Source organism: Lepidochelys olivacea (assembly GCF_965140295.1).
Source record: "Lepidochelys olivacea isolate rLepOli2 genome assembly, chromosome: 4".
Lineage (NCBI taxonomy): Eukaryota > Metazoa > Chordata > Testudines > Cheloniidae > Lepidochelys > Lepidochelys olivacea.
The window spans coordinates 94727915-94753677 of record NC_140414.1 but is presented as its reverse complement, the minus strand read 5'-3'; the positions used below and the strand labels follow the sequence as shown (position 1 = coordinate 94753677).

General features: G+C 42.5%; 1 protein-coding gene and 1 long non-coding RNA gene across 4 annotated transcripts in view; one reads left to right on the top strand and one right to left on the bottom strand.

Annotated features, from left to right (window-relative positions):
* DLC1 (DLC1 Rho GTPase activating protein) overlaps positions 1 to 25763 on the bottom strand; it is a 349900-nt gene that overhangs the window by 82743 nt on the left and 241394 nt on the right. The gene's annotated exons all lie outside the window — the stretch shown is intronic.
* Positions 2549 to 25763, top strand: part of LOC311520253 — a 35987-nt gene continuing 12772 nt past the window's right edge. Inside the window, exon 1 of the long non-coding RNA XR_014711533.1 lies at positions 2549 to 2639. This is a non-coding gene — a long non-coding RNA (uncharacterized lncRNA). The remainder of the gene's footprint in view (positions 2640 to 25763) is intronic.

Here is a 25763-nt window from a genome sequence, read left to right as displayed (position 1 = left end):
TTTTTACTCAGCATACATTGCATCTGTGCTTTATGATTTGAAATAGTTTCTAAGTTACTTCTGGGTGCAATTTAAAGTGATGGTTTTAACCTATAAAGTTTTAAATGGGAGGTCACTGGGTATCTCAGTCATAGGCACCGACTCCATGGGTGCTCCAGGGCTCAAGCACCCACCAAAAAAAAAATAGGGGGTGTTCAGCACCCACCAGCTACAGCTGTTCAGCGGGGCTGCCAATCAGCTTTTTGGCAGCTGGCGGGAGGTGCTCAGGGAAGGGCAGAGAGCAGTGGGCAGGGGGGCCTCAGGGGAGGGGGCAGGAAGAGGCAGAGTTGGTGCCGGGCCTCAGGGCAGAGCATGGGTGGGGCACCCACCGGAAAAATAAAAGTCAGTGCCTGTGATCTCAGAGACTACCTTTCCCTTCAGGTGAAACTGCGGCAGCTAAGAAAATTGAGGAATTTGAGCTCACAATCCCTTGAGATAATGCATGGGGCTTTAGGCAGATCAGTCTCAGTAATGGTATCTTCTCCCACTGGTTCACCAGAGCCTGGATATGTTTACTTTGAGGTACCATTGCAAGGCCTGTGTGTTCTCCCAGGCTTTCTTGAGAGAGCTAGGAAAAGGCCTGAGTTGATGGAGAATATGGTTGAGGGAAGTTTTCTGCTGACATTTGGTCCCTTTTAAAATTATAAAATAACAGAAGTTTGTAAATGTCTTCAGGTTACTAGTTAGGTGCATTTTTATTAAGTAGAAATAATTAGAAAATTAAAATGCATAAGATATAGGATAGTGTGTAAAATACCACACCTATCTGTGTCCTATAATCTGTATCACTTTAAAAAAATATGCAAACTGCTAGATAGATAATAGAAATATCCTAGAAATAATTATGTTTACTCTACCTAATACTGACATTGAGTTGCTAAAGAAAACACTCTTATTCTGGTCACCTGTACATTACAACAGTGTTCAAAATGTGAAGGAAAAATCATGTTTTCCAAATCAGTAAAACTTCCAGGGCTACATTCAGCTACATTCCCAGGAAAATCACCATTTTAGGGGACTGCTGCTTTTGCTATCAGAAAAGCTTTCCAATACACCAACAGAGTTAGCTGTGGAGCGATTAAATCTTGGGAGATAATTGTACAGCCATGAATCATTCCTTAGTCTTTGCACATGATGTTAGTAATCTCCCTGGAATATTAATATTAAAACAATACTCTACATTTTCATAAAGAATGTTCTGTCTGACAGCAGAGGATAGTCTCAAAGTAGTAATGGACTTGAGTTAGCCATGTACTATCGGACTGGAACTACTCCAAGATTTCTGCTAATGCTACTCAAAGTATGAGTCAACACACCTGTTTTAAAAATATGGATACAGTCAGAGGCCAACAATGTAATTTTTGGCAAGGGCATTAGAAATGAATATGAATTATGTTCTTTAATTCAGTTTGAATGCTTTTAATATAGGACATTAGAAGAATTTTCATGACCGTGATTTTCTCTTGTCCGGAATGATGTGGAATAAATAAATGAAATCAACTCTTGCAATAACTAAAAACACCATTCTTGTCAAAACAATATTAAATGTTTATGTTCTTTTATTTAAAACAAACCTTCTTAAGTTTTTGGCAACAGATGATTTTCTAAAAACTTTTCAAATTAGCCAGTGTTTTCCTAACAGTTATAGGGCCATATCCTTTAAACACCAATTCATGTGAACATGTCCACAAAAACCAATGGGATTAACTCATATGAGTAGGTCTGAGAAGTTAATGAATGTAAGCCCTGGGAGTAACATCCTGTTTGCTACAGAACAGACATGGGAACATTAATGACCACAAATGCTCAAGACTTTGTGTTTATGTTTTATCTAAATCCACACCTCCATCAGCAAAGTGCCGCCTCTAACGCTAGGCTGAGCCATTGTTTCTTTACTATCTGAGGAAGGAAGAGTACCACTTACTGAATATACACCACCACTACTTATGGTACACCTAAGTATAACTTGGAGGTCTCTCAACCAAGTACTGACCAAAGCCTCATAGGATCTGATGTTATTCCAGCATAAAGTTGTATGCTACAAACAGACCAAACAAGAAAACAACCAAAACGCCAGACCTAAAATGTGTAATGTAAACTTCACAGTGGAAGACCCTCAAGGAAGGCAGGATTGGGGAGAGGGCTTAACCAAATTAGCCCACCAATGTGATCAGGAATTCCTTTACTTAGTGCAGAGCTTCTAAGTCTAGCATGCAGCAAGTGTACCCTTCTAGGGGAAAAAATTCCAAAGAGGGGCCAGGAATTGTATCTATGTAGGGATCCTGCTCCAATTCTTCTGATGTTATGAATATGCAAATAGCTAGGTAATTATTAATTCCTCCAAATCCATTAAGAGATGACTGCAGATCTCAAAGGAAAACATATCCATGGGAGAGGCTTAGCTACATTAGAATTTAATGCAGACCATCTGGTTTTCCAACACACTGAAGAAAAATAAAGGCAACTTTCTTTTTAGAGGAGCCCTTCACTCAGAATATTAAGTAGGTCTCCACACTTGCAAAAATAGTAGATGTTCTCTTTGCAGAGGAAATTTTCGACATAAAGAGATGTGAAGAATAATCAAGAGAGTGCATTGGAGGGTATGTATTTCAGAACTGATATACTGTATGTTTTATGTTTCACAGGTGTTCTTATTGCTTATTTTTCTGGATTTAAAAAATTAGTAAGGTGGAGAAGCCAGTGAAAGCTGAAATCATCTTGACCAGAATGTTTTGCTGGGCTTTATGTCTACTCAAAGGAATGGCTATATCAATACAAGTACAAGGCCAGAAGGGATGACTGTGATCATGTAGTCTGACCTCCTGCATAACACAGGCCATTGAACTTCCCCCAAATAATTCCTGTTTGAACTAGAACATCTCTTTTAGAAAAAACATCCAATATTGATTTAAATCTTGTTCTGGATGGTTTTTTAAAACCCTTTTAGAGAGAATCTAAACTTAGATTTTAAGGTAGTTTTTAAAAATCTGATATCCAAAACCTGAAATTTTAGTTTTCAGTTTCTGAAAACTGAAGCATTTTCATTTGATGAAAAATAAAAGTTTTGGATAAAAATTTATATTCTCTTGAAAATCTATATTTTTCTTTTACAAGCAGAGCTAGTAGACACAGAATTACTTGTAGACTAAATGGAAATTTTCACATAAAAATTTCTGTTTTTTTGTCTTTTTGTTTTTTCATCAAATACATGAGAACGTTTCATTTTTCAGCAACTAAAACAAAACAGTTGGTTTTTGGCTTTTTGTTTTTTCAATGAACCACCTCCCCAAAAGAGTCTAAGAAAAATGTAGACAAAAACATCAACAATATCCTTTTTGTAGGGCTGTCAAACGACGAAAAAAAATTAATTGCAATTAATTGCGAGATTAAAAAGATAGTCTCAATTAATTGCAGTTTTAATCACACTGTTAAACAATAATATAATACCATTTATTCAAATATTTTTGGGTGTTCCTTACTTCTGCACTGCCGCTGTGGCTCGTGGTGCCTGGCACTCAGTCTGCGGCTCAAGGTGGGCTCCGTGTTGTCGCACAGGGGCTGCATCTTGCCGGAGCTCACAGCCATCCCACAGCCCTCTGGCCACTTCTGGCTCACGAGGGGCGCCATTTCAGATTTTGGTTTTGTGTGTGTGTTGGGGGAGCTCTGTCTCTTTAAGCAGAGCACTCGGGAGCTTGAATGCATTTTCAGCCAGCAGCAGCTGCTGGCAGCAGCAATAAATCCTGAGCCAGCAGACAGGCTCCCCGTTCCCTAACCCCAGTTCAGCTGCGACTGTATACACAGGTGAGGGGAGGGGGCAGTGGTGAGCTGGAGCCAGTTCGCACCGGTTCGCTAGAACCGGTTGTTAAATTTAGAAGCCCTTTTAGAACCGGTTGTTCCGCAAGGGACAACCGGTTCTAAAAGGGCTTCTAAATTTAACTGGCCAAAAGTGGCGCCTTAGGTGCCGACTCCCTGGGTGCTCCAGCCCTGGAGCACCCAAGGGGAAAATTTGGTGAGTGCAGAGCACCCACTGGCAGCTCCCCGCCCCACTCCCGGCCCCAGCTCACTTCCGCTCCGCCTCCTCTCCTGAACGCGCTGCCCGGCTCTTTTTCTCCGCGCCCCCAGGCTTCCCGTGAATCAGCTGTTCGCGCGGGAAGCCGGGGCAGGCTGAGAAGCAGGCCGCGGCTTCCTGCTCAGGCCCAGGGAGGTGGAGGTGAGCTGGGGCAGAGGTGCATGAGGAGTGCCACCCGCGCTGCAGCAGGTAACCCGGGGGCGCAGGGGAACCGCTCGCCGCCCCAGCTCACCTCCACCTCCCTCGGCCTGAGCGGGAAGCTGCCGCCTGCTTCTCAGCCCTCCCAGGCTTCCCACCAAACAGCTGGTTTGCGGGAAGCCGGGGGAGGGGGTGGAGAAGCAAAGCGGGGCGGTACGTTCAGGGGAGGAGGCAGACTGGAGATGAGGTAAGCTGGGGCCAGGCGCGGGGCAGGGAGCTGCCGGTGGGTGCTCTGCACCCACCAAATTTTCCCCTTGGGTGCTCCAGCCCCGGAGCACCCAGGGAGTCGGTGCCTAAGGTGCCACTTTTGATGTGATCAGTGGGGGAGTGGCCGCTCCCCCTGCTCCCCCCCCAGCTACGCTCCCCCGCGCCTAGGAGCCAGAGGGACCTGCCGGATGCTTCCTGGGAGCTGCCCCAGGTAAGCACCTCCGGGACTCCCCACCTCACCCCCCCGGCAGGTGCCTCTGGCTCTTAGGGGTGGGGTGGGCACCCACTATGGTGGCCCATGAGACCCTCCTGTCTGGTCCTGGGGGCAGTCAGGGGATAGGGGAGGGGGGTGGATGGGGCAGGAGTCCTGAGAGGGCGGGGGTGGGCCACGACCCCCTCGTGGGGTGAGGCGGGAACCTGTTGTTAAGATTTTGGCAGCTTATCAGTGGGAGGGGGGGGACACCCTGACATCAGTCCAGTCCCCCCAGCTCTGCACAACAGACAGGAGGCAGGTTTCTAGTCCGGACCAACTTGGCCAGAGGCCATGGCATGGGGAGTGAGGAGGCGGGAGCAGCAGTGGAGCAGGGCGGTAGAAGGAGGGGCACCCCTGCCCCAGAGGCACACAGCGGCGCCCTCTTGAGCAGGGTGCCATGGGTGGTGGACCCCTCATTCACCTCTAAGGCCAGCTGTATCTCCCTCCCCGCTTGGCTGCCACCAAGTCTCATCTCCAGAGGTGTGCGATTAACCCTCGTTAAAAAAAATACCTTATTTGTTTTGAGTTAATTGCATGTGTTAACTGCGATTAATTGACAGCCCTACTTTTTTGTCTTTTTTTCATGGTTTGTGTGTGTAGGGGATAAATCTTTTCCTGACAAGCTTTATTTACAAACATGAAGCCTCCCCACCACAAAAAAACCCCCCAAACCAACACAACCTTTCTGGAATTCCTTTCTGCTGGTTGTCACACTGACCTCATATGTCATTTTATGTAACATCGTTTTTGCAACTATGCAATAGGCTCCAGAAGCTTGGTTTTAAATTGATTCTGACTTGGTTTGTGCTTGAAATGATTGTATAAAACAAAGGACTAATACAGAAGTTAAGGTGACCTGTAAAGCAGGCCTAATTTCTGTAACCTAATTTTAAAAAAAAAAATCTACTTAGTCTTGTTTTCTCGTATAGATATTTTTCCCTGTGCAGAACAACAGCCAAATCTTCTATTTTTAACTTGAGCACCTCCTATAAACATAGAGAAAAATTTCCCATTGGTTCATGAAGGAAAAGAGATTTAAACAATAACAATCAGGGAATGGGCATTTCCTGGGGATTAATGATTTTCAAGGAAAATTGATGGCAGGAGGCAGAGCTTTTAACTTCATTCAGGGATCATTAACTCTAGCCAGTCATTAATTTCTCAAATACTCTGTGATGAGGTTATTCAATTCAATTTAAAAAAAATTATAAGCTCTATTTTGTCACTGGCAACCCTGATATTCTGTCGAAATACTGGGGTGTGATTGATTCTTAATGCTGCTGCTGTGGTATATCAGAGAATTAATGTTCAGTACAGCATTTGGTGAGGTTTGTTTCCTGGGTTTGTTTTAATGTCCTTGTATCAGCTATATGTAGCAAAAGCCTGAAAATCTCCCATGCTCGCTATTATTGGGCTAAAGGAATGCATTCATTCTTAAAACCCCATATAAAGGGGTCAAGGTCTTTTTTGGAGTCAATCTCCAAATTTCAATCAACATAATAACCTAATAAATAAATTGAACATAAAACCCAACCACCTGTCGTCTTCTTCTTCTTTTTTTTTTAAATACAGATTAGCAGCTGGCTTGGGCTGTTGTCAAGATTGTGGGAATGAGTTAATATGTTTAAGAGAAGCATTTCCATGGCTCTCTTACGATGCATGTTCTTTCCCTAATTGAACACAGGAATGTGCACTGTTAGTGTGCACTGATCAGTTCTGTATACAGTAAAGGCAGAAAGATGTCATATATCATGCTCTGTCATCAAAGCGAATGGTCACAGAGAGCTTCCTTTAATAGTTCAGGGATATAGGAGACATATTGTGGCTGATGAGAAACAGGGAAACTTCCACTAAAATTGGTGTGTCCTGGAGTGAAAAAAACAGCAGGTTACTTCCAAGAGTCAATGGAAATGTCAGTGGGACTATGAAGGGGAAAAGAGTTGAAAGATTTTAAAGGATATATAAGCGTTGTTATTAGTCTGTAGTATGGTTATAGTGCATGAAGATAAGTAGGACTGATACCTGAGTTCCTGTGTTTTGCTGTTAGATTTTGCTTCAGAAAAAAACATTTTCTCCCCTTTCACACGCTCCTTAGACCAATTTTCCCTCATTAGTTACTGGGGTTTAAAAAGTAACAGCCAATTTTTTTTATATAGGACCTGTGCTTTCTTTACAAATATTCTCTTAGTAAAGATTCACTAAGATGTGTGGTTTCCTAATGGACATAAATATGAATCCAACCTGAGAACTATCCATATTCATCAATATTTTCTTTCAAAAAGTTAGTGGGCAAATGTTTGGTCTCTGATAGACTGGGCTGCACATCACAGAACCACTGCCATAACAATCACTAACTGACATTCTTGTTGGTTTTGGCAACAGAGGCCAAAGGTCGAATTAGCAGAGAGCAGTGACACTCAACCCTCAGAGCCCCAGTAGTGTGAAGTCATTGTTTCATTTACTGTATATGGTATTATATATATAATATGACTGACCAAGTATTATTTTATCAACTACAATTGGTTAATAATACAGTAAAAGCATCCTGATTGGTTAATACTTTCGATTGGTTAATAATTAAATCACACAGTATTTTAATATCATGTGCTTCAAAGAGCCACAGGAGACACATTAAAGAGCCACTTGCCGTTCGCAAGCCTCAGTTTGAATATCACTGGCATAGAGACTTTTACCAGAGGAGGTATTTATACACTCTAGAGATGGTTAATGCTGGGCTGAGCTGGACCACATGGGCCACATGGAGAAGCTTGAATTACCTGCGCTGTACCCCCTCTGTGAGGACACAGAGGAATCTATTCTTTGGAGCTGCCAATCTGGCACCTTGAATTAGCATTAAATTCATTTGGAAAGCCCATTCTTTAGATAGGACAGGTGATCTGAGGCATGGAGTGCAATAGGTACCATAGTAAAATGTCCTTTCTTTAGTCAATGGTCAGACAACAACTCATGACTTCTCATCAGTGATCAATTTGTAATGAAAGAGGTGCCAGGGCTCAAGCAATTTTTTTACTTTCATAACTGATGCAGCAAGCCCAGAGGTGCCCGGGCTATGAACTGCCAAGTCCAGAGGTGCCAGGGCTCAGCCCTCGCAAGTCCTGGCACAAATTAAGCACTGCTTCTCATCATTACCTGATCCATGCCAATCCAGCACGTATTGCCACAGGAGCGAAAGGGACATCTTCAACCAGACTGCTTGCAGGATCCACCTCCCTGTGTGTTCTGCCATTTCAAAAAATTGTAATGATATCTATTCTTGCTGTTGGCCCTTTTGGGCTAATCCTGTAGTCCTTGCTTACTCACAGCCCACTCCGGAAACCCTTATTGCTGCACATAGTCATTGCCCAGCAAGTTGCCATAATGATATAATCAATTCTACTCCTTGCTCAGGCAAACCCCCACTGAAATCAATTGGCCTTCTCACACTCATGACTCCATTGAAAGCAATAGCAAAACTTCAACTGATATCAATGATAGCAAGATTGGGCCCACAGACAGTTTTGTTTGGATAATGACCACAGGATTTGGTCTTTGGTTCAGAGAAATATGTTTTCCTTTTCTGCTGACTCCCAGTTTTTAAATGAAAAACCCACAACGTGAGTCAATTAGGGGAGATTATGGAGCATGTATATCAGATAGTTAGACTCTAAGTAGCAAATAGTACCAAAAAGGCCAAATACTGCAGATTTTACTCATTTTATTTAGTTCCCCTCCACGTTTTTAATGGCATAATTGTCAGGAAAAAATCCCCACCGAAACCTAACAATACAGAACTCATTGCAGAAAGAGTGTTCTATTAATCAAATATCTTTAGAAAAGGCTGTTCTATACTCAGCTGGTTAAAACGTGAGGCTTTAGCATAGCTGAGCCCTTGAAATATTTGGAGTTTGTTCTGTCATTATCAGATAAACACAACAGAACATGCCGACCTGCAGAGGTTCATGACTAAACTGTTTGCAAGGTTAAAAAGAAAGGGAGAGCAAAAGCCATGTTAATCTTCTCTATCCCTAATTTTAATAAAAAGTAAATATTTTTGTAAAACCATTTCAAAGGCTTCCACTTTCAGTTATGTGGCAGGTCAAGATTAGGGAAAACCCAAGCACCTCTTAAGGTTAAGCACAGTATTTGTTTCTGTCTTTCAAACTACATCTGAGTGTATTTTGTAGATAAGTTAAGATAGGGTAAAGCTCAAACTCCTTCCCTTTGACTTTTTACCTAGAAATAAACAGCTGCAGATGCAGAAACTTCAGACCATTTTCCCCCCTTCATTACAAATATTCTTCTCAGTTGTTAGAACTAATAAAATATTGTATTAAAGGCACAGATATTTGAAGCTTTTATTCCATTACTGCTAGAATGCTTGGCAATTAAAATACATTTCTGGCTCATGGTATTTTAAAACTTTAAAAAGATTTTTAAGGATACACTAGATATTTTATACTGATTTCACATTCATTCAAATTTTTTAACTATTCCATTTGTTTAATACCTCACTCATTGAAGGGTTTGCAATATTTTAATAGACTTTTGGTGGTTGAGTCCCTTAATTTATTTTTAAATATTATAAAGAGGTGGACAAAGTACTCAGACAATATGGTGATGGGCATTAGATAAACAGATAGTAAATTGAAGATTGCAACAAGTTTCCTTTGTAAAATACTTATGTAGCACCCTTATAACTTTGGTTTTGAAAATGTGATTGGTCTAAAAATTACCAGATTTATTCTGGTGGCAAAGGGGAATGTTTTTGCAGACACTGAAGAAAATATAACTGCTTTTGCATTACAGATCATTAAAAATTAGCACAATTTACAGTTGTTACATTTGCAATGTAAATTCTGTGAGAGTATGGTTAATATTTCATTGTCATGTACCAGCTTTAACTATTTTTTAGCATGCTGAGAGAATATATAATACTTTGCATTTTTACTGGGCATCCCTTCCAATGATCTACAAACACTGTTGAGCTAGATGGCAGCTGGCCCCACATGGCCAAACAGGACTTTGGGAAAGTTCTGATCAGGCCCATCTGCAAGTCCTCTTGCAAGCTTAATTTTTAATGTGTTAAATCAATCATACTTTACATTACAACAACAATTTGGGAATAACTGGGAATAATTCATACAGAGAAATTGAAATCAGTTTTCAGTCATGGGGCCAAATCCTCAGCTAGTGTAAATTGGTGTAGTTCCACTGGAGTAAGTGAAGCTATGTTTATTTACATCAGGTGAAGACCTGGACCATGTAATTTTCCTTGACTTCTTCAACTGGAGGGGCAGGGGATTGAGAGAGGGGAAAGGGCAGGCAGCCACATTTCCCCAACTGCATTGCTCAGGGAGTTGCTGGATGCAAGGGGCTCCTGTACAGAGCCCCTCTGCTTCCTCACTGTTGCTCAGCTTCCTCAGCTTGTCAAAGCCATTGGAGAATGTGGGTTTGGAGAGAGCTACAGTGCCAGGGGCACGCCCAACTGTGGCTACCCTGAAACCACATCAAGGGGGTTTCCAAACCACGAAAGGGAAAACAACATAAGTTACTGCAGACAGTTTCCACATGAATTCTGGGGGAAGTTGGATTTATGGCAGAGCTGAGAGGCCCCTCTCTGTCTCCTTCCAACTCTCAGAGCCCAAATCCTGTGGAATGCCTCAGAGGTGGCATTCCCCTCTTTCTGCAAGGGTGGGGGAGGTGCTCCATACACGGCTCTCAAGGGATGATCTGGGCATATAATTTTGGAATGCGGGTAACAGATGTTGAAGAATCAAGTGTCATACAGATGGCTCCCACGTGTTCCTCATTTGATATTCCATAGTCCTGTGGTAGTCATATAGTAGCTATCACACAGTATGGCCCTCCTCGCTGCAGTGTCTGCGTACCTTAAATCCCTAGGTTTTCCTCCCAGAACACTAAGGGGCAAACCCACCCCGTTCCACCATAGGTGGAAAGGCTTTCCAGGCAGCAGAATAAGTGCAGTTCCACTGTGCAAAGGGATTGTGCCAAGATTTCAGGGAACTGTGCAGAAAGTTAGGTGTGGACTGTGAGTAGGCTTCTTTAGAGCTGAGGGAGGGTCAGAGCATCTGCTGCAACACAGATCCTCCCATTCTCAACCATTGGGAAGCTGTATAAGAGGCTGCAAAGTGGCCCTGCAACCACTCCATAGTCCGGTAAGAGAAGTCCTACCCCCCCACACCCACCACCCCATTTGTCCAGTGCTTTACCCCTAATATGTGTATCTCAAGCTGGAATTCTTTTTGAACAAAGTATTTGTTTCATATTAGCTTAAGAGAAAAGTTGTGGCATTTTTACTGTCAACCTTTGTATAGCTCTCTCCACTCTCTTTCCCTCCCTCCCATGTCTTCATTCTTCGCACAAGGCGCTAAAAAGGCATGTGTCGTCCAGGTTAGTTTTGCCTTTGTTCAGAATTTCAGTTACCCCAAAGTACAAGAATGTATAAAGAGTTGCTGAGGAGGCTAAATAGCTTGTGACGTCTTCTTCTGGGGAAATGTGAGATTAAGATTAGTATTTCTAAAGCAGCTGGTAATATGCCATGTTAAATTACCTACAAATGCGATAAGTGGTTCTCTAGCTGATAGGATGCAGTTAGTTATATCCCACCACCTAGTGGTCAGGAAAGATGCCCGTTCCTTTCTACTGACCATTTAAAATTAAAAGCTATTTGTCACCAGTATGACAGCTGTGTTCCTTTCTTTCTGAAAGGAAAAATAAAAGTTGAGCCTGCATTTTTTAAACTTCATATAAATCTATATGAACTCCTGGCAGGAAAAATAATCCTGTGTACATGTCAGCATTCCACAGTGAGATTTTAACGAAGATCACATGCTGCACATTGGCAAGCCAAGGCACAGAAACTACAGTTTTTTAAAAAATTGCATGCATGAATAACACACCGTAGAAGCCATTCACATGAACAGCTGCACTGTGCATGATAGACAATAAGGGACAGCTAATTTACTTTTGTTTATACAAACCACAGTGTAAATATTGTAGACACACCACAAAAGCATCTTGAGTAAGCATACAAAACTAAACTGAATTCTGTCCTGGTTATACAATACAAACTGCACTTTGATCGTGATCACTTGATCCTCCACTGATCACACAGTAACTTCCAACCCTCAACTCCCATTGAATAAACTAGTATTGAATTAATTGTGATGTTCATGGGAGACAAAAGGAATTTAGTACCCTACAAACTTGGGCCCTTACGGACTCTGTTCTTTTCAGGTTTTTATGCTGGCTCCCATCTTTAGGACATTTGAGTGCCTTCCAGAAATGCATTAAATGGCTATCATCTGTCACACGCGGGGATGGGTTACTGTGTGGTGATGCAGACATGGATTCACTAAGGAAGTTTTATTATAACGTTTGGGATTACGAGGCAGTATGAGCAATATAGAGTAACGAAGCTTCTACCTTTGGTATTACAGTCACATATTTAGCGTTCATGAAAGTTGCTGGATTGAAAGCTCCGGAGTCTGAACTTCCAAATTTGTTGACAGAATAGGAAAGGCAGGGCCAGCACCTATTCATACTTCTCCATAGTGCCCTACCTATGTGCCTCAATCCTTTTCAGAGAGGGTGAGAAGGTAATTCAATCTTTTGCTCTGTGCCCATGCAATCCTAAGAATATGTTCTTAGGCTGCCGGCAAAGATGCCAGTTTGTGGCAGTGAAATGGACTGATCTGAGACTAATGAAGCATAGACCTTGAACAGCTGTCAGAACCAGGATCATAGTTACATATCCCAGTTTGTCATTGTTATAAATCACATTCACTCAGAAAATATTGTGAGCTGCAAACGATCTAAATGTTTATCCTTTTATCTCTTCAGGATAAGAGGGATGAATCTGTTCAAATGCTAAACCAAATCATTTTCATCTTTGTAGTCTGGCATATGTTCACCATAGAGCAGCAGATTTTGTGTTAGTCAAAGTTTTTGGCTGCAATTTCATTACTTTTAGGAGGTTAGTTTGTAACTTGTGACATTGCTGATACAACACTGTATAAAAATGAAAATTACAGTTTCTGAATGTTTTAGAGTCACTGCTTATTTAAAAACCTGGCTAAATTCTGAAACCTTCACTCAGTCCTTAGTCTCAGTTAGATCAGTGGGAGTGTGTCTAAATAAAATCTGAGCAAGGACTTGGAGATTTTGCTGCATGAATGTTTCCCCAAGACACTCTGAAAATTTTTGTAGCGGGTTTGGTCATTTATTGTACCTCTGCGTTTGGAGCTTTGTTTTGGTCAAGAGAGAAACACTTGTTTTGTTCACAGTAACCTAGATGAGTAGTTAAAGGCAAACATCATTTTGTTCTGGCTCAGTTAAAATGCTTTTCTATTGCTACAGTTTTGACCTGGCCCACGGCTTATTATTACTCTCTGCATCAGAGAAGAGCGTGGCAGCTCTTTTAGGGTTGTTTAATTTTTTTTTGGTGACTACTTGGCCCCTAAGGTTCTGCCCTGAGAATCAGTAAAGATTTGGAAGTCCTTTGAAGAGACCCATGTACTATTGTTTGAATGGAGCAACCCTGTGCTGGTTAATCATTGTGGCACCAGAACAAGCATATATGAAGTAGTGTCAGAGATACATTTAATCCAATGATAAAAGAAGCAGCCACTCAGAGGGGCTCTTAACAACATTCAGGTCTGACCACAGAGGCCAGATAAAGAATTAGAGTTGTGATAAGTCAGGCCTGTCATTTTAGATTGAGCTAGATTGGGAGCAGGAGTATACAAGAGATATGATTCAATACGTAATCAAAATATCACTTCCTACAGCCAAGTATTAGGTTTGTTTGTTTATGAGCTACAAACCAAAGAAAGAGACTGCAACGTCCCTGGTAGTATTTATTCAAAGGGACAATAACAATGTCAATGTAAAATAGTAAAGCCCAAATCTTTCCAAAAGTGATTTTATAGAAGGGGGAAGTACTACTAGCATTTAGAGTTCAGGGTACGTGCAGGAAAAATATAAATTAGTATTTATCTAGAAGGACAAAACCTCAATAGCCTCTGATGTTTCTATTATTAAGTACAGGCTACCTCTTCTTACACACACTAAAAAAATGAGACAGCCAAGCAGGACACAATAGTAGCACGTATTATGGGCTCCCTGTAAACTCATGGCAATGACTTTGCAGAATTGGGTGGCCAGTTTGTTAGGTCTTTGTATCGTGGTCATTATTAGTGGTGCCCCTGTCATCAGCGCTCTGCATTAGATGCATAATAAAAGAAAATTAGCCCACAGTAGTGCTGCTCTTGTATTCATTTGCACCTGTCTCTATTGCAGAAAATAAACAGGATCTGAATGTCTCATTCTTGACTCTTTCCTTAAAACCTCCAGAAATAAAATAATACATTTAAAAGTAAAAGTAATTTTCCTATGTTAACATTCACAAATAATCAAAATGCACTGTGGTATAATGATCTGCACATGGATCTGAGTTCTAATGCTAGATCTGACTGTGTGGCCTTTTGCAAGTTGCTTAACTTGCTTAATCAGTAAAATACAGTTAATACTTATGGGGGTTATGCCTATCAGTTAGTTCTACCTTAGTTTTTTATACTTCTGCCAATCACCATAGTATCTGAGTGTCTTCCATGTAAAATCAATAGCAATAGCTAATTCCTTAATTGACTTCATGGGGTCTCTGACGTTTCTCCCTTTTCGAGGTCAAAATTTTGCTGCATGAGGTAGGGTTTTTATTTTTGATTTTTATATTTCCTTGAGGAGTTTATTCGTTAGAAGGGGGCATTAGTGTTGTGCTTGTCATTCTTAAACACTTTCACAAAGAGGAAGGATTAGCAGCATTCCCCAGAGGCTGTTCAAGACAAGCTGCTGCCCTAGGCAAAACTTCAGTGTGCCATCCCCCTCCTCATAGGCCTACGGTGGTAGATTTGGGGGCAGCCATCCCTCTCTAATGATGATGGGGCTGCTGGGCCAAATCTTCCACCCTAAGCAGCTCTCTAGCTTCCCTATAGCTAGATTGGCCCCATAGCATTTCCTAAAGGAAGTTAGGCTCTGGATCAACTAATTTCTTCTAGAGGTTTATCCATAACTGGATCCCCTTGACCAAGAATGCTTTGTTCTCAGCTCCATGTGCATCATCCTGAGCTGAGTGATTTACATTGTGCTAGAGGAGCACAGCTGTCTTAATTATTCACAGATCAAAATTTGGTCGTTAGTGTACCTGGGGCTTGAACCCTGCATTGCTTAGAAAATTAGGTACAAAGCCTTAAATTGGCATTGGAAGATGACTGGGAATCAGTGGAAAGACTTGGGAGTGGGCTCATGGCAGCCTAAGCCACGGAGGATTACAGTAATCCAGTTTGGAGGTCTTTGTAAAGTGTTTTCAAGATGTGAAGTGATGTATGTAATAGGTGCTAAGTATTATTATTGATCACTTTAGGTTTTGCCATTGAAGACCTCCAACTGGGGAATTGCAAAAATCGGAGGTGACTGCATACATGCTCCTCAAGACAATATATAACAGATTCACTAATATACAGGGAGTTGAAATCCTTCCTATAGAAGTCATGCACAGCCATGCATCTAAATCTTTAGTATGGAAGCATACTGTGGAAAATCATTATGGAGACAGTGATAGATTAACATCTGATTTTCTGCACCTGAGAATCTAGGCTCCACCACTGTCCTTCCTTTCCTGCTTTGCATTGGCTATTGGCATCTCATGTCCAGCTAATTGCTGATGACTGTAAAACAGAAAGGGGAAAAAAAAAGATTGCTGATTTCCTCTCCGTTCCCTGAGGTGGGAGGAAGGAAAAAAAAATCTAACTGCCACTTCCACCATGGGATTTGTTCACTCCCAGCTCTACAGCCTCTCAGAAAATAAGCAATAACCACTTTGCTGCTATTAAGCCTGAGTCATTCACTCTTTAGTGATGCCTACTGCTTATCACGGAGATAAATGATGCTAGAGAGAGAGGCAAGGCAGGTGAGGTGATATCTTTTATTGGACCAACTTCTGTTGGTGAGAGAGTCCAGCTTGTGAGCTTACACAGAGCTCTTCTTCAGAAGTTGGTCCAATAAAAGATATTAACTTACCCACTTTGTCTCTCTAATATCTGAGGACCAACGTGGCTACAACAATGCATACAACAACACTAGAGAGAGATGGAAGAAGTCGGGCTAAATAGCAAACAGGGCAGCAGTAGGAGGTCTGCCGGGTTTATTTCATATTCTCTGAAAAGCTTAAAAGCTGAATGTGGACCTTGCCACTACAGGGGAAGGGGAAGGGGAAGGGGAAGGGGAAAGGGAAGGGAGGGGAACTACAGAAAGGGAGATGAGGGTTAGGTAGAGCTTGTGTGGGAGAATGATTTTGTCCCAGGATTGAGGAGAGCAGTGTACAGAGGAAGAGTTTGCAAAGGGGAATGTTGATGTTTAGGAAGACTTGACAGTTATTTGGGTGGGGGAATGACAATATTTTAGTGGATTTGGGATTTGTTCCATCTTAATCCACCCTGGTATGTGGAAATTCACAGGACAAAATAATGCACATATGGGCAGGGAATTTAGAAAACTCCAATTACTAAAGTTTTTTAGACCTATGAGTCAGAATTCCACTTCCAGCCAGAACATGCAATCCACACTTCCATCCAAAATAAAGTTTGGATTCATAAATGTTTACTAGTATCCAAACAACAGAGCTGAATGGTATTTTGCCCTTGGCAACTCTTTGCAGGTATTTCAGACACTTAACATTACATCACAGATTAAAACAGAACTAATCATTTTATTAAACTTCTCCTATAAATCCAAAAACAAAACTTAAGTTTCTCTTTTCATTGCCCTTGGAAATACATGGAAATGTTTGGTCATTAGCTGCAGATAGGGTTTGTAACATGAACACATTTTGGTGCTTAAAATAAACTGTACAAACAAAAAACCAAACAAACTCACGTCTCAAAAAACCAAACCAAACCAAACCAACTTTGACCAGATTTTATATATCTCATTTATTTAAAAAACACTCACATTTCTATGGCACTGTCTTACCTACAAGGACAAACATTCTTAATAGTGAAATTCCTATTAGCAGGTGACATAGCTGTGAGTGACTTCATTGTGGCTCCAACAGGTGTTATGAAAACTGAGACTCTCATGAATGAGGGTTCTATATTTCAACTCCTTCTTCCAGAATAAATTCTCTGTGTTCAGTCCTTCCCTGGCTGAGCTTTACGGCAGGATATAGTCCCTCTGTGTGAGATCCTAAACCATTGTATTTACAATAATTTTCTCACTGTATACCTCCACACTACTTTAGAGACATAAAACCATAGTCCTGGTGTATATATTTCACCATAGTCATTTAAGAATTTAAAGCCAAATTCTGCATTGGCTTAAACTCAGATAACCCAATAGAAGTTGATGGGCTTGTGCCAGGGGATAAATAAGAGCAGAATTTGGCCTAGTAATTTCCTAGGCAAGGTAGTTTCTAGGAACCCCAATACAGGAACCCCAGTTAAGAATCTGGGCTTCACTTTACTTCATTTACTTCATTTTCACTGTATAGATAAATAACCAATTAAAAACCTTAAGGGCTAGATTGTAGTTCTACCATAAAGGAAGGGGCATCATATTGTTGTGCTACTCTAGGAGCAGACTAGGAAACAGATTACAACTCAGAGTCATAATCTGGTCCCTGCCCTTGCTGCAGAGGGAAAATAATCTGTATCAGCCCTATATGTAGTGTAGGTTACTTCCCCTTTCATGTCAGGTCAGTTGTTCTGGCCAGTGCATTGGGTGTCAGGGCTGAATCATGGCTTCACCCCTTCCCACTCTCTGCCTGCTCACCTGGGTGGGAAAGGGAGTAGGGGCTTTGGAGGCTGCATTCACCTCTGTAGCGAGGAAGGAAGTCAGGGTATCCTATGTCCCTTTACTCCACTGGCATGCAAGACAGCTCACGCGTCAGTCTAAATAGTGCCCAACACTGCTCCTATGAAAGCCAATGGATTATTAGCAGGATCTGGCCCATGGAAAATGTCCGTGCCAGTTTCTGCAAGAGCAGAAAAGAATAAATTGTTTCAGACAAAGCCTCTGTGGTCCCACCTGAAGGGCCTGTGAATAAATGAATCCTCTCACATTCAGCAGTTTGGTGCAAAGACATACTTCTTTGTGTATCTCAGGGTATGCAATGCATTGCTACAATTATTTCAAAGCATTTTAACAGGCATTTAAGATTTTTCTCCACTTGCTGTGGTTTCTTTGGCCCTTCAGACACCTCTTGAAGTGTTGCCAGGAATACACACTCTGTTATCGTTGGTGGCATTAGCACAATGTCATTATTACTCAAGGCTTGGTGACAGGGGATTAAAGAGCATTGTTGCTGTTCCCTGTGCATTGCTGGGGAAGAAAACATCGCTGGGGCTGTTCTTCAATGTGAGCGCAGAGATAGAGGTGTTGTAAGACAGATCAATTGCCATTTCCTTTGGGAGGGATTGCATCAATGAGTTTTACTCCTCTCTGTGTCCACTCATACCCCTGCTGCACCTGGCACATCATCACCAAAAGGGCTTTTCAAAAGGCTCAGGGCGGAAAAAGCAATTCAGTTTGTTTATTGTTTCTAATGATTCAATGATAAAGCACAGATCACAGCAAAAGATATTAGAATAATGGACATTGCTAATAGCTGCCTTACAACAAATCACAAGTATTGTATTACATACCAAAGTCCAGTGAAGTACTGTGCAACAGAGCTACAGCCATGTCCCTTGAATGTTTTAATTGATGGGCATCATTACTGTGTATTGCCTTGGCAGCAAAGTGAATTGCTGAGCACTCACTTCACCTGACTCCCTAAAACTAAAGTCAGTGGGAGCCATGTGTGCTCAGCACCTTTGAAAATCATGCCACTTACAGAGGTGCCTAAATATGGATTTAGAGACCTAACATTAGGTGCCCAAGGTTAAAAAATATGGGCTGATCTTTACTTGCCCCTCAGCATAGCACAACCCCCCTCAACTCCCACTTGTGCAGCATTTCAGTATCAAGGCCTTAATATTTTATCTGATATATTACTCTGGCATGAGAGGGAGTGTGATAGACAGTCATAAATTTCATCGTTCCACTACTATAAAGCCTCAGATACTATCACTGGATACTCAGATACACACCAGATACTCAGCTGTACCAGAGTTCCTTTGCTCTTTTTCCATTCTGGAATGGCCTCGGGGATACTGCAATCCCTGGCTTAATTTTGAGGGCCAGACCTTCGCCAGGTTTTGCCAGGGCATAGAGTTGCTCAGGCCAGGCCCATTTCAGCTCAGCCATGGTTTGTGTGGTGAAGGCCTAGGGGCCACTACAGCTGATCTAGACCACCGGAGGATTTCTCTACACAGGGGGACTCCTCAACTATCTTTTCACCACCAGAGGCACTGGAGAATCCAGCATTTTGTTTATGTTTATATTACAGCTATATTGGTAAGTGGCTGTCTGCAGTGTGTGTTTGTTTTAGGGGGTTACTTGCTGTGTGCTGAGCTTGTGTTTGTCTGTCTGTTTGTTTGTTTGTTTGAAGGACCATGTTCTGTGGCTGGCAGTTGGAAGCTGTGAGCTTCTAAACAAAGTTTGAAATCTAGAAGCCTCTGTTCACTGGCTGAGCCTTAGTCAGGGGGTGGGGCTATCAAGAAGGCCAGGGCTTTACAAAGCAGTGAGCAAGCAACCAGGGACCGCTAACTGGGAGTTTTGAGAGGCAGTTTGGAAGGGGAGTGGGAAGGGGGCGAGGTACACTTGCCATTTTTTAAAACATTTAAACTAAACTATAAGCAAAACGTCTTGATTTAAAGAAAAACCCTATCATTAACCTAGGTAGCTGTAGGAGAAAATGCAGACAGAAGCCCAGCAGCAGAGTGGGGGCTATCCAGTTTATTGCACTCAGTGTAGCATGTATGATTACCTGCCCTGTGGGCGGGTGGCATATGTGTGCATTCAGTGCAAGGAGCTCCTGGCCCTCAGAGACCATGTATGGGCTTTGGAGGCCAGGGTGGCAGAACTGGAGGAGCTAAGGGAGGCAGAGAGATAGTTGATGAGGCTTTCCGGGACATTGTAGATTTGTCCCACTTCCAATCAGACAGCCCCTGCGCCGTTAAGGACGATGAAAGGCCCAGAGAAGGAGAGCAGTCAACGGGAACAGAGGGAAATCTTCCCATAGTTGGGACCCTCCTTCCAGATGATGTTGGGGTATCCTCTCACACTGAGGTTACCTCTCCGGGGGAGGGAACTCCAGTCATTTGGAAAAGGCAGATGTTAGTAATGGGAGATTCAATCATTAGAAACATAGGTAGCTGGGTTTGTGATGACTGGGAGAACTGTAGGGTGACTTGCCTGCCTGGTGCGAAGGTTGCGGATCTCTCCAGGCATCTAGATAGACTTAAGTGTAGTGCTGGGGGGGAGCCGGTAGTCGTGGTACATGTAGGTACCAGTGACATAGGGAAGGGTAGGAGAGATGTCCTGGAGGCCAAATTTAGGCTGCTAAGAAAGAGACTGAAATCCAGGACCTGTATGGTAGCATTCTCAGAAATGCTTCCAGTTCCATGTGCTGAGCCAGGTAGGCAGGCAGAGCTTCAGATACGATGGTGTAGAGAGGAGAGGAACTGGGGAAACTTTTGGGTTAGGGGGAGCCTAAACAGGAAGGATGGGCTCCACCTAAACTAAAGTGGATCCAGACTGCTGGCACTTAATATTAAAAAGGTTGCAGAGCAGTTTTTAAACTAAGAGATGGGGAAAACCGATTGCTGCAGAGGCTCACGTGGATCGGACAGAGACTTCTCTTAGAGGAGAGTCTATTGATAGAGATTCTCTAGGTTTTAGTCAGGAGGAGAGGATGGAAGAGGATAAAGTATGGGCCAGATCAGATGAGAAGCATTCACATAAAGAATCTGACACATCAGAAAAGGGCAGACAAATAAACAGTGACAAGTTTTTAAAGTGCTTGTACAGAAATGCTAGAAGTCTAAATAATAAGAAGGGTGAACTAGAGTGCCTTGTGTTAAAGGAGGATATTGATATAATAGGCATCACAGAAACCTGGTGGAATGAGGACAATCAATAGGACACAATCATTCCACAGTACAAAAATATATCCAAAGGACAGAGCAGGTCATGCTGGGGGGGAAGTGGCACTATACGTGAAAGAAAATGTAGAATCAAATGAAATAAAAATCTTAAATGAATCCACATGTTCCACAGAATCTCTATGGATAGTAATTCCATGCTCTAATAAGAATATAACAGTAGGGATTTATTATCGACCACCTGACCAGGACAGCGATAGTGACGATGAAATGCTAAGGGAGATTAGAGAGGCTATCAAAATAAAAAACTCATTAATAGTGGAGGATTTCAATTATCCTCATATTGACTGGGTAAATCACCTCAGGACAAAATGCAGAGACAAAGTTTCTCAATACTTTAAATGACTGCTTCTTGGAGCAGCTGGTACAGGAACCCACAAGGGGAGACGCAACTCTCGATCTAATCCTGAGTGGAGCGCAGGATCTGGTCCAAGAGGAAACCATAACAGGACCACTTGGAAATAGTGAGCATAATATAGTAACATTTAACACTCCTATAGTGGGAAGAACACCTCAACAGCCCAACACTGTGGCATTTAATTTCAGAAAGGGGAACTATGCAAAAATGAGGAGGTTAGTTAAATAGAAATTAAAAGGTACAGTGACTAGAGTGAAATCCCTGCAAGCTGCATGGACACTTTTCAAAGACATCATAATAGAGGCTCAACTTAAATGTATATCCCAAATTAAAAAAACACAGTAAAAGAACTAAAAAAGAGCCACTGTGGCTTAACAACCATGTAAAAGAAGCAGTGAGAGATAAAAAGGCATCTTTTAAAAAGTGGAAGTCAAATCCTAGAGAGGTAAATAGAAAGGCGCATAAACACTGCCAAATTAAAGGTAAAAATGTAATAAGAAAAGCCAACAAGGAGTTTGAAGAACAGCTAGCCAAAAACTCAAAAGGTAATAACATAATGTTTTTTAAGTACATCAGAAACAGGAAGCCTGCTAAACAACCAGTAGGGCCCGTGGACGATCGAGATACAAAAGGAGCACTTAAAAACAATAAAGTTATCGCAGAGAAACTAAATGAATTCTTTGTTGCAGTCTTCACATCTGAGGATGTTAGGGAGTTTCCCAAACCTGAGCCGTCTTTTGTAGGTGACAAATCTGAGGAATTGTCACAGATTGAAGTGTCACTAGAGGACGTTTTGGAATTAATTGAGAAACTTAACAGTAACAAGTCACCGGGACCAGATGGCATTCACCCAAGAGTTCTGAAAGAACTCAAATTTGAAATTGCGGAACTATTAACTGTGGTTTGTAACCTGTCCTTTAAATCAGATACTGTACCCAATGACTGGAAGATAGCTAATGTAATGCCAATATTTAAGAAGGGCTCTAGAGGTGATCCTGGCAATTACAGACCAGTAAGTCTAATGTCAGTACCGGGCAAATTAGTTGAAACAATAGTAAAGAATAAAATTGTCAGACACATAGAAGAACATAAATTGTTGCGCAAAAGTCAACATGATTTCTGTAAAGGGAGATCATGTCTTACTAATCTATTAGAGTTTTTTGAGGGGGTCAACAAACGTGTGGACAAGGGGGATCCAATGGACATAGTGTACTTAGATTTCCAGAAAGCCTTTGACAAGGTCCCTCACCGAAGGCTCTTATGTAAATTAAATTGTCATGGGATAAGAGGAAAGATCCTTTCATGGATTGAGAACTGGTTAAAAGACAGGGAACAAAGGGTAGGAATAAATGGTAAATTTTCAGAATGGAGAGGAGTAACTAGTGGTGTTCCCCAAGGGTCAGTCCTAGGACCAAGCCTATTCAACTTATTCATAAATGATCTGGAGAAAGGGGTAAACAGTGAAATGGCAAAGTTTGCAGATGATACTAAACTGCTCAAGATAGTTAAGACCAAAGCAGACTGTGAAGAACTTCAAAAAGATCTCACAAAACTAAGCGATTGGGCAACAAAATGGCAAATGAAATTTAATGTGGAAAAATGTAAAGTAATGCACATTGGAAAAAATAACCCCAACTATACATACAATCTGATGGGGGCTAATTTAGCTACAACTAATCAGGAGAAAGATCTTGGAGTCATCATGGATAGTTCTCTGCAGTGTGCAGCGGCAGTCAAAAAAGCAAATGGGATGTTAGGAATCATTACAAAAGAGATAGAGAATAAGATGGCGAATATCTTATTGCCCTTATATAAATCCATGGTACTCCCACATCTTAAATACTGCACACAGATGTGGTCCCTTCATCTCAAAAAAGATATACTAGCATTAGAAAAGGTTCGGAAAAGGGCAACTAAAATGATTATGGGTTTGTAACGGGTCCCATATGAGGAGAGATTAAAGAGGCAAGGGCTTTTCAGCTTGGAAAAGAGGAGACATAGCCCTGGTCTACACTATGAGTTTAGGTCAAATTTAGCAGCATTAGGTCGATTTAACCCTGCACCCGTTCACACTACCAAGCCTGTTTTGTTGACTTAAAGGGCTCTTAAAATCCATTTCTGTACTCCTCCACGGCGAGGGGTTTAGCGCTAAAATCGACCTCGCTAGGTCAGATTTGGGTTAGTGTGGACGCAAGTCGACGGTATGGCCTCCAGGAGCTATCCCAGAGTGCTCCATTGTGACCACTCTGGACAGCGCTCTCAACTCAGATGCACTGGCTACGTAGACAGGAAAAGCCCCGGGAACTTCTGAATTTCATTTCCTGTTTGGTGAGCGTGGTGAGCTGATCAGCACAGGTGACCATGCAGAGCTCATCAGCACAGGTGACCATGGAGTCCCAGAATTGCAAAAGAATCATAGAATCATAGAATATCAGGGTTGGAAGGGACCCCAGGAGGTCATCCAGTCCAACCCCCCACCCAAAGCAGGACCAATCCCCAATTAAATCATCCCAGCCAGGGCTTTGTCAAGCCTGACCTTAAAAACTGCTAAGGAAGGAGATTCTACCACCTCCCTAGGTAACGCATTCCAGTGTTTCACCACCCTCCTAGTGAAAAAGGTTTTCCTAATATCCAACCTAAACCTCCCCCACTGCAACTTGAGACCATTACTCCTTGTCCTGTCCTCTTCTACCACTGAGAATAGTCTAGAACCATCCTCTCTGGAACCTACCTCTCAGGTAGTTGAAAGAAGCTATCAAATCCCCCCTCATTCTTCTCTTCTGCAGACTAAACAATCCCAGTTCCCTCAGCCTCTCCTCATAAGTCATGTGTTCCAGACCCCTAATCATTTTTGTTGCCCTTTGCTGGACTCTCTCCAATTTATCCACATCCTTCTTGTATTGTGGGGCCCAAAACTGGACACAGTACTCCAGATGAGGCCTCACCAATGTCGAATAGAGGGGGACGATCACGTCCCTCGATCTGCTCGCTATGCCCCTACTTATACATCCCAAAATGCCATTGGCCTTCTTGGCAACAAGGGCACACTGCTGACTCATATCCAGCTTCTCGTCCACTGTCACACCTAGGTCCTTTTCCGCAGAACTGCTGCCTAGCCATTCGGTCCCTAGTCTGTAGCTGTGCATTGGGTTCTTCCGTCGTAAGTGCAGGACCCTGCACTTATCCTTATTGAACCTCATCAGATTTCTTTTGGCCCAATCCTCCAATTTGTCTAGGTCCCTCTGTATCCTATCCCTGCCCTCCAGCGTATCTACCACTCCTCCCAGTTTAGTATCATCCGCAAATTTGCTGAGAGTGCAAACCACACCATCCTCCAGATCATTTATGAAGCTATTGAACAAAACTGGCCCAAGGACCAAGCCCTGGGGCACTCCACTTGACACCGGCTGCCAGCTAGACATGGAGCCATTGATCACTATCCGTTGAGCCCGACAATCTAGCCAACTTTCTACCCACCTTATAGTGCATTCATCCAGCCCATATTTCTTTAACTTGCTGACAAGAATACTGTGGGAGACCGTGTCAAAAGCTTTGCTAAAGTCAAGAAACAATACATCCACTGCTTTCCCTTTATCCACAGAACCAGTAATCTCATCATAGAAGGCGATTAGATTAGTCAAGCATGACCTTCCCTTGGTGAATCCATGCTGACTGTTCCTGATCACTTTCCTCTCATGTAAGTGCTTCAGGATTGATTCTTTGAGGACCTGCTCCATGATTTTTCCGGGGACTGAGGTGAGGCTGACTGGCCTGTAGTTCCCAGGATCCTCCTTCTTCCCTTTTTTAAAGATTGGCACTACATTAGCCGAGAGATCCAGCATAGACCGAATGGGAGGTACTGGATCTGATTGCTGTACGGGGAGAAGAATCCGTGCAGGCAGAACTCTGTTCCAAAAGACAAAATGCCAATATATTTGCCACAAATTCCAAGGGCATGATGGACAGAGGCTACAACGGGGACACACAGCAGTGCCATGTGAAAGTTAAGGAGCTGAGGCAAGCCTACCAAAAAACAAAGGATGCAAATGGTCACTCCGGGTCAGAGCCCCATACATGCCGCTTCTATGATGAGCTGCATGCAATTCTGGGGAGGCCCCTACCACTACCCCACCACTGTCCATGGACACCTGCCAGGGGGGAGTAATGTGAATCGCTTCATTCATTTTGTTCTCTAAAATGTATCTTTTAAAATATTCTCCCTTTTTTCCCTCCTGCAGCTGCAAATGTTTCTATGCTCCCCCTATCATCTCCGTCCCAGAGGCTAGCACAGATTAGAAGGTGAAAAAAACGCACTTGCGATGACATGTTCTCAGAGCTCATGCAGTCCTCCTGCACTGAAAGAGCTCAGCAGAATGCGTGGAGGGAAACAATGGCAGAGTCCAGGAAAGTGTTAAATGAACGCGATGAGAGGAGGGAGGAGCATGCTGAGAGGAGGCAGGATGCAATGCTGAGCCTAATGGGGGAGCAAACTGACATCGCTCAGGCATCTGGTGGAGC